Here is a 6,950-nt window from a genome sequence, read left to right as displayed (position 1 = left end):
TGACGACCAAGGCCAGGAGGGCGCCAGGCAGGCGCCAGCGCCCGCAGTGTCCTCGTTCCTCTTTGGTGCTAAAGAGGCAAGCGCAGGCAAGGAGTCCCGAGGCATCAGGCAAAGGTTTCCATATCGGTGCAACGAGACCAAGACCAGCAGGACAGCAGGACGGAGGTCACCGTGGAGCCCAAGACGGCGTCACCACGAGAGCCTTTGGCAGACGAAGACTACTTTTGTCAGGATAGCTTGTACTAGCTATCCCCCTTCAAACTGGCCGTTGTGGGATCCCTTCCCACTCAATATTTGGGAAGAGGACCAAGGCCTCTATAAATAGGACTAGCCACCACAGTAGGAGAGGGATCCAGATCATCCTCACATCCACCAAGCACAAGAACACCACGCCTTAGGAGGCTGTTCTTCCCCTTGTACTGTTCATCCTCAGCCCGAGAGGCAATCCACCACACCACACTGGAGTAGGGTATTACACCACAACTGCGGCCCGAACCATTATAAATATCGTGTCTCTTGCGTTGCGAGTTCGTCGAGCTAGGCCGTGCGATCCTTGAGCGAGCGAGCCATCGAGGAGAGAGAGATCTTCGTGCGCACCGTAGTGTTCAAACCTTGAGGGTTTTGCCGGAACCCGTGATCCGACAGTGCTTTTTTAAATATTTCCTTTCATTTTTTTGAGCAAACAGGGATGCTAGCATTTAGTTGTCCTCTTCTCTTTGCACAACGGGATCATCCTCCTCTGAAGAAGAATATGGAGTACGTGAAGTGCCTAGTTACGATTATGCCAGGATAAAGAAGCCAAGCCTATCTTCTTAAGAAGGGAGCAGTGTAAGGATGGTTACATTATTGCCCACAAGAACAAACTAACTTCAGCTCAGAAGGACTCACGAATCTCTATCTTTGTTGCTGTGATGGCCAATACAATGTTGTGTTAGGATTCCTTCCGGTGAGTTCCATTTTTTAAATGTGTGCTCTGCATGGACCATGTAGGTTGCCTGTTTAAACTATCAATTCATAGTACAGTTTGCTTTATACTAATCACTTTTTTTGTATTTGTGCAAACAGGGGTGCTCAGCTTGATTTCAATGGGAGCTGCACAAAATGTTCATGAATACATCGAATCATTCCTCTCCACCACATGAAAGGAGGTGCCGATATGTTCAAGCCATTGCAACCTATAAAGGCGAAATCATACAAGCTAAGCACGAATTTGGTTGATTTTGCTGGAACTGCACAAAAAGAACAGCTGGTGTATTTAGCACGAGGTGCCATGTCAATGTCCGAACTGATGGCAAACCCTGCCCATTCCACAATCGTAGGCATTTGATATTTTGGAATGGGAAAACCTTGTCAAAGTTTGCTCATTGATGTACGCAAAACAATACGCATTTGACATTTTCGAATGGGACAACCTTGTCAAATTTTTCTCATTGAGGCAAGAAGACATGTGTTTGATATTTTCGAATGGGACACCCTTTGCTCTCAGCAGCATCGATCGATTTTTCTTTATTCTTTAGTTGTGAAGTAAATATTGGCTCTGACATGTGAATCGCTGAGATGCATAATCATCGATTGTTTTGAATGTTCTCTATGAATTGCCAGGCCTGTGTGTTTGATGGCAATGTACAAGAAAGCTAAAAAGCTGCTCAAACTCTTTGTACTCCCTCTGTTCCTTTTTACTTCGCATATTAGATTTCTTTCAAGTCAGTTGATTTTACATTGTGAATGTTCATACTTTTTTCTATAAGATTGGTCAAAGTAGTGAGACTTTGACTTCAGACAAAACTTATATGCAGACTAAAAAGGACCGGAGGTAGTACATGTGAAACTGCTGCAGACGAGGTGATCACCCTAGGAATAATGCTAGTACGTATTGTTTTGCATGTTCACCCAATGCCAGTGATACAAGAATTTGAACTAATCAAACTAAATTCATTCATACACGGTCGGATTTCATATAAACATGCCGGATTTCATTACATTTCATACATTCTTCAACTAAAAAGGGGTGCGCCGGAGCTACCCACCCGTGTCCGGCTGAGCCGAACAGAAGCTTCATGACTTTACTACAGGTCCAGTTGTGTTACTGACATGTGGCCCAGATGCTAGTTGGGCCCACGTGTCAGTGACACAACTGCACCTGCAGTTAAGTCACTGAAGCAGCGTCCTTCTCCAACACAGCTCTCCGAATCCACGTCGCCGCCAAGAAGCTAATTGGCTGTCAATGGTCAACCCGCCTAGCTTGGCTTCAACCGGAGGGTAGCAGCGGTGGCCTTACTTGGACCTGAGCGGCGGCGACCTACCGTGTTCTACGCTTCCTCATTTTCTATGTGGCGCTGCCTCGTTGGCAGCGGGGTAGGGCCTCGACAGAGCCAGCGATATCCTTTGTCTCATTGCCGGCGGGGCGGCGCCTCAGTGGAGCAGGGGAAATCCCCACTCGTTGCCGGCAGGGCGGGGCCTCGGCTGAGCCGGCGATGTCCTCTGCCTCGTTGTTGGCGGGGCGGGGCCTCGGCGGAGTAGGGCCTCGCCGAAGCCGGTGAAGTCCTCCACCTAGGTGCCGGTGGGGCGGGGCCTCGGTGGAGTCGGCGATGTCCTCTGCCTTGTTGTTGGCGGGGCGGGGCCTCGGCGGAGTAGGGACTCGCCGAAGCCGGCGAAATCCTCCACCTCGGTGCCGGCGGGGCGGGGCATCGGCGGAGCCAGCGATGTCCTCTGCCTCGTTGTTGGCGCGGTGGGGCCTCGGTGGAGCAGGGCCTCATCGACGCCAGCGGAGTGCAGACTCGACGGAGCCGGCATTGTCCTCCGCCTCGTCCTCGGTCTCGCCAAACAGCGCCTCGCCTGCTTCATCGCCCTCTCTATAGGCGGCCGCAACCTCCGCCACCCGCATGCGGTACTGCCAGCGGGCGAGGCGGCTCTCGCGGGCGGAGCGGTACGAGTCGAGCAACGCCTCCTGCTCCGCCCGCTCCGCGTCGATCTGCTGCTCCGCCTGCAGGTGCTCCTGGATGAGATGGTGGTTGTAGGTGGCGTCGGCATGCGCCTCCCAGAACTGCTCCTGACGCTTCTGCCTCACCGTGTCGATGTATTGGCCACGGGCCTCGCCGATGGTCATGATGTAATGCACCGACGAGGATGGCGCAGAGGAGAGGGTTGGCGCCGGATCGTCGACTACCATGTTCTCCATTGGGACGTCGTCCTCCTCTGGCTGCCTTCCGGCCAGCCAATCGGCAGCAATGGCTGCCATCTCCTTGTGGTCCGTCGTCCGCTTGTCCCGAAGAGCGCTGGAGCGTGAGGAAGCCATGGTGGGCAGTAGTAGTGTGGACAGGAGAAAGGGAACGGAGGTGGATGACTGCGGCTATGGCCGGCGCAGCAGTTTATATCGCAATGGCGGGCGGCGGAGGGACAGACGGGTGGCGCCGGAGTATCCACCTCGGCAACCGCATATCATTAATGTGGGCGGTAGATGGACGGACGGACGGACGGTACTTGTGTCGTTTGAACGCGGAGCAATCGCCTGCAACGGAAAGTGGCGCGGGCTGCGCTGACCGTTTCGGGCGGAAAGCACGCGCGGGCGAGGGAGTCGGTCTGGGTGGGCCAGGGCGGTCAGACTCGTGCTTGGGAGCGGGTCAGTACAGCAGCTGGACATGCTTGCTCGCCAGCGAGCTCGCCGAGCTGAGCGACGACAATCAGACGATGGACGTAGCTTCCCACCAGGAGCCAGCGCCACTGTCCAAGCCAGTTCATGCCGTGTTCACCATAGAGCAGGTGCGGCCGCACTTCGACGTCCTAATGGCGGAAGAGCTACCAGCGCAGGAGGACCTCTGCTACAACCTCCGTCTCGTCAACGAGCACCAGCGAACAAGCGAACAACAATGCCGTCGCGGACATGTGGCCCTCTGATCCTGGCTTCCTGAATGCTGCAACCTCCGTCTCATCAACGAGCACCGGCGAACAAGCGAATGACAATGCCGTCACAGACATGTGGCCCTATGATCCTGGCTTCCTAAATGAGCAACGGGCGCTGTATCAGACCATCCGTAGGGCCCGCGATGCCCTCTCCGTCATCCTTCGAGTTGTTGGGCTCGCCGTGGCTCTGCCGTCTCGTGTTGTCAACATGGTTAACGGACATGAGGAATGAGGAGATGACTTTACATGGAGAGGAGTGGGGACCCACCTGGGCCATAGCCGCACGTACGCAAGGGCCTCCTTATTATATACTCAACTATATTTTTTTTGGCTTCCTCCTGGTTTCCTCACATCATGGTCCCACACCATTGTGAACCTATGTTGTCAATAAACGAGAGAATTGCACAAGGAGCGGCTGACAGCTGGGACCAAGCAGCTCGAGCAGTATTTGTGTTTTTGAGGTGTGAGCACAACAGAGTTTTTCTTGAGCGATGTTTTTGTTTTTGTTCAGAGGAGAGCAGGTTATTAACTGGGCGGGCTGTGGCCCGTCTAGCCCAGGCCAGATATCTAGCCCATATATTAATTTTTTTTCTAGTTGAAAATGGCTAGTCCAGCTATACTTCTTTTTGAGGAATACCCACGCAAGGTCAACTTGTTATTCTCCGCCCCGTTAGGCTGCAAATCTTTCCTAGGACGGATGCATTAGGCTTAACAAGAAGATGGGCTTTAAGAAATAATAAATGGGATGTAATTATAAAAACTGGGCAGTAACTATAAAAAATGCACCAAACACGTAGTTAGTTTTAAAAAATATTATTTTTGTATTTTAAATTTTTTAATTTCATTAATTGTTGAGCGTGCAATATTTCGTTGGATTTTTACGTAATACAAATTTATTTTGAAATTATATTTAATCTGACTAGAAATTTCAAGATAAAAATATTTCAGATCCCATCAAAATCTGGAAAATTTTATTGAATTCGATTTTGAGCGGTTGGTTCAAATTATTACTCGTTGTCCTAGCTAGAAAAAGGGCTGTCACTACAAAAAAAGACACATCCGTGACATTTTGGGCCGAACAATTTCTTTTGTCATGCTTATGACACTTCTATGACGATAATCTATAGCTACTAATAAAGCAAGGTGCCTTTCTCCAATTTTTTCATCCGTTCACCGTCGAAAAGTTTTTCTTTCTATCCGTGGTGGTACTAAACTTTTATGCGTCTATCGCTAGAAAAGAAAAAAAAAGATTAGTATAGAATTCCGTCATTGGGCCACGTGCGCTGCGGCCCAACGAGGCTAGCCAATTTATTAATGCTCATAGAGTTAGGAAGGAATTATTTGTCGCATGGAGCGAAGAATAGTTGTAGTTTCGCACAGGGCGCCTATGACTGGGCCGGCCCGTTTCTCCTTTTTCGTTGTTCTATTTCTATTTTTATTTTTCTGTTCCTTTTTATTTCTCTTTTATGTTTTTTCTTTTTTCCTTATTTTTAATTATTCTTTATGAAGTAAAAATTTACGAAAATATTCAGAATTTCAATTTTTATTAAAAAATATTCAAATAATGGTCAGAATTCCAAAATTTGCTTGTGTATTAAAAAATGTTTGAAACTTTGAAAATTTCCCGTTTCAAAATTTTCTCAATATTCAAAAAATGCTCTCCTTTTTAAAAATTATTTTGTCTTTTCCAAAAATTCTTCAACATTCTTTATAAAAATTACCTTTTATAAGATGTTGCATATTTTAAACAATTCTTGTTTTAGTGAAATGTTCAGAACTCAAAAAGAAATTGCGTCTAAAACATTTCTTATTTTTTTGAATGTTCCCTTAAAAAAATTCATTTTTGTAAAATGTAAATGTTTTCAAAATATTGTTTGTGAATTTAAAAAACTATTCACGTTTCTAATTTTGTTCGTGATTTTCTTAAGATATTGGAATTTGCAAGAACAATGTTCGCATTTTTCTAAAATTGTCCAGGATTTAAAAATTGTTAATGTTTCCAAGAATATTCACCAATTCGTATTTTTTTAATGTTCAAAAAAATCTAAAATATTTCTGATGAGACACTATAGTATTTTTTAAAATATTTGCACTGGCCATTAGTTAGCGGTGCGCATTCGTTCTTTGCTGGTTGACTATAAATGAAAGAAATTGTGGACATGTGTCAATAAATTATGTTATTTGGCTTTAGTTTGAGAAAAATAATGGGTACTTGATCTCTAAAATAATCGAAGAGAATAAACCCTAAAAAAGAAGGGACATTCATGCCTGATTATGCTCATGAAACGGGATTTATGCGCTGCAATTAATAATCCACCCGGTTACGCCGTCATAGCATAGAGTGGTCGAAGCAACCATGTCCCGAATATCGCCGCGCAGCCAACAAATGAGTAGGCAGGCACCAGCCCGAGATGAAGGCGAACCCGGAGGAAAAAAAGGCATGAGTTGGGTGCTCGCCACCACACCGACCAACCCTATCACTATCAAGATTTTGCGTGTCAAACATGTCCAGCGAGAAGACCATAACTTCTTGCTCTGTCGCCTACCATTGTGGAGACCCTTTTTTGGATGACACATCAATTATTTTCCCCATTGCTTCTTGCAAAAAATATCCCTCCCGTTGCAACGCACGGGCATATGAGCTAGTTGTGACAAAACCTGGTATCATCATAGATGTGGTGGGGTCCTACTTCTATGACAAAAAATCATGACAGAAAATGGGTTTTCGGCCTGGGCGGGCCGGAGACGCAGCTACATGACACTCTTTGGGTCGTCCATGACGGAAAAAACCGTGGTAGAAGCAAGGGCGAGGAAAATATCAGGGGAGTTCCCGGTTACGGTGGGTGGTCGGGGGCCGAGCGATGCGCGTTTCTCTCGTATGTATGTGCGTGTGTGCGAGGTGTTGGGCTCTGACTGAACCCGAGAAAGGCGTTGGGCTCTAACTGAACCCGAGCGATTGCACTGCAGGCTACGCATTACTGAACCCGAGCGATCGATCGATCCCTTGTTGTTAACTAAACCCGAGTGATTCCTTCGCTACTACTGCTAAC

This window comes from Triticum aestivum, chromosome 7D (genome assembly GCF_018294505.1).
Source record: "Triticum aestivum cultivar Chinese Spring chromosome 7D, IWGSC CS RefSeq v2.1, whole genome shotgun sequence".
NCBI classification, from domain to species: domain Eukaryota; kingdom Viridiplantae; phylum Streptophyta; class Magnoliopsida; order Poales; family Poaceae; genus Triticum; species Triticum aestivum.
This window is presented reverse-complemented; position numbering follows the sequence as displayed.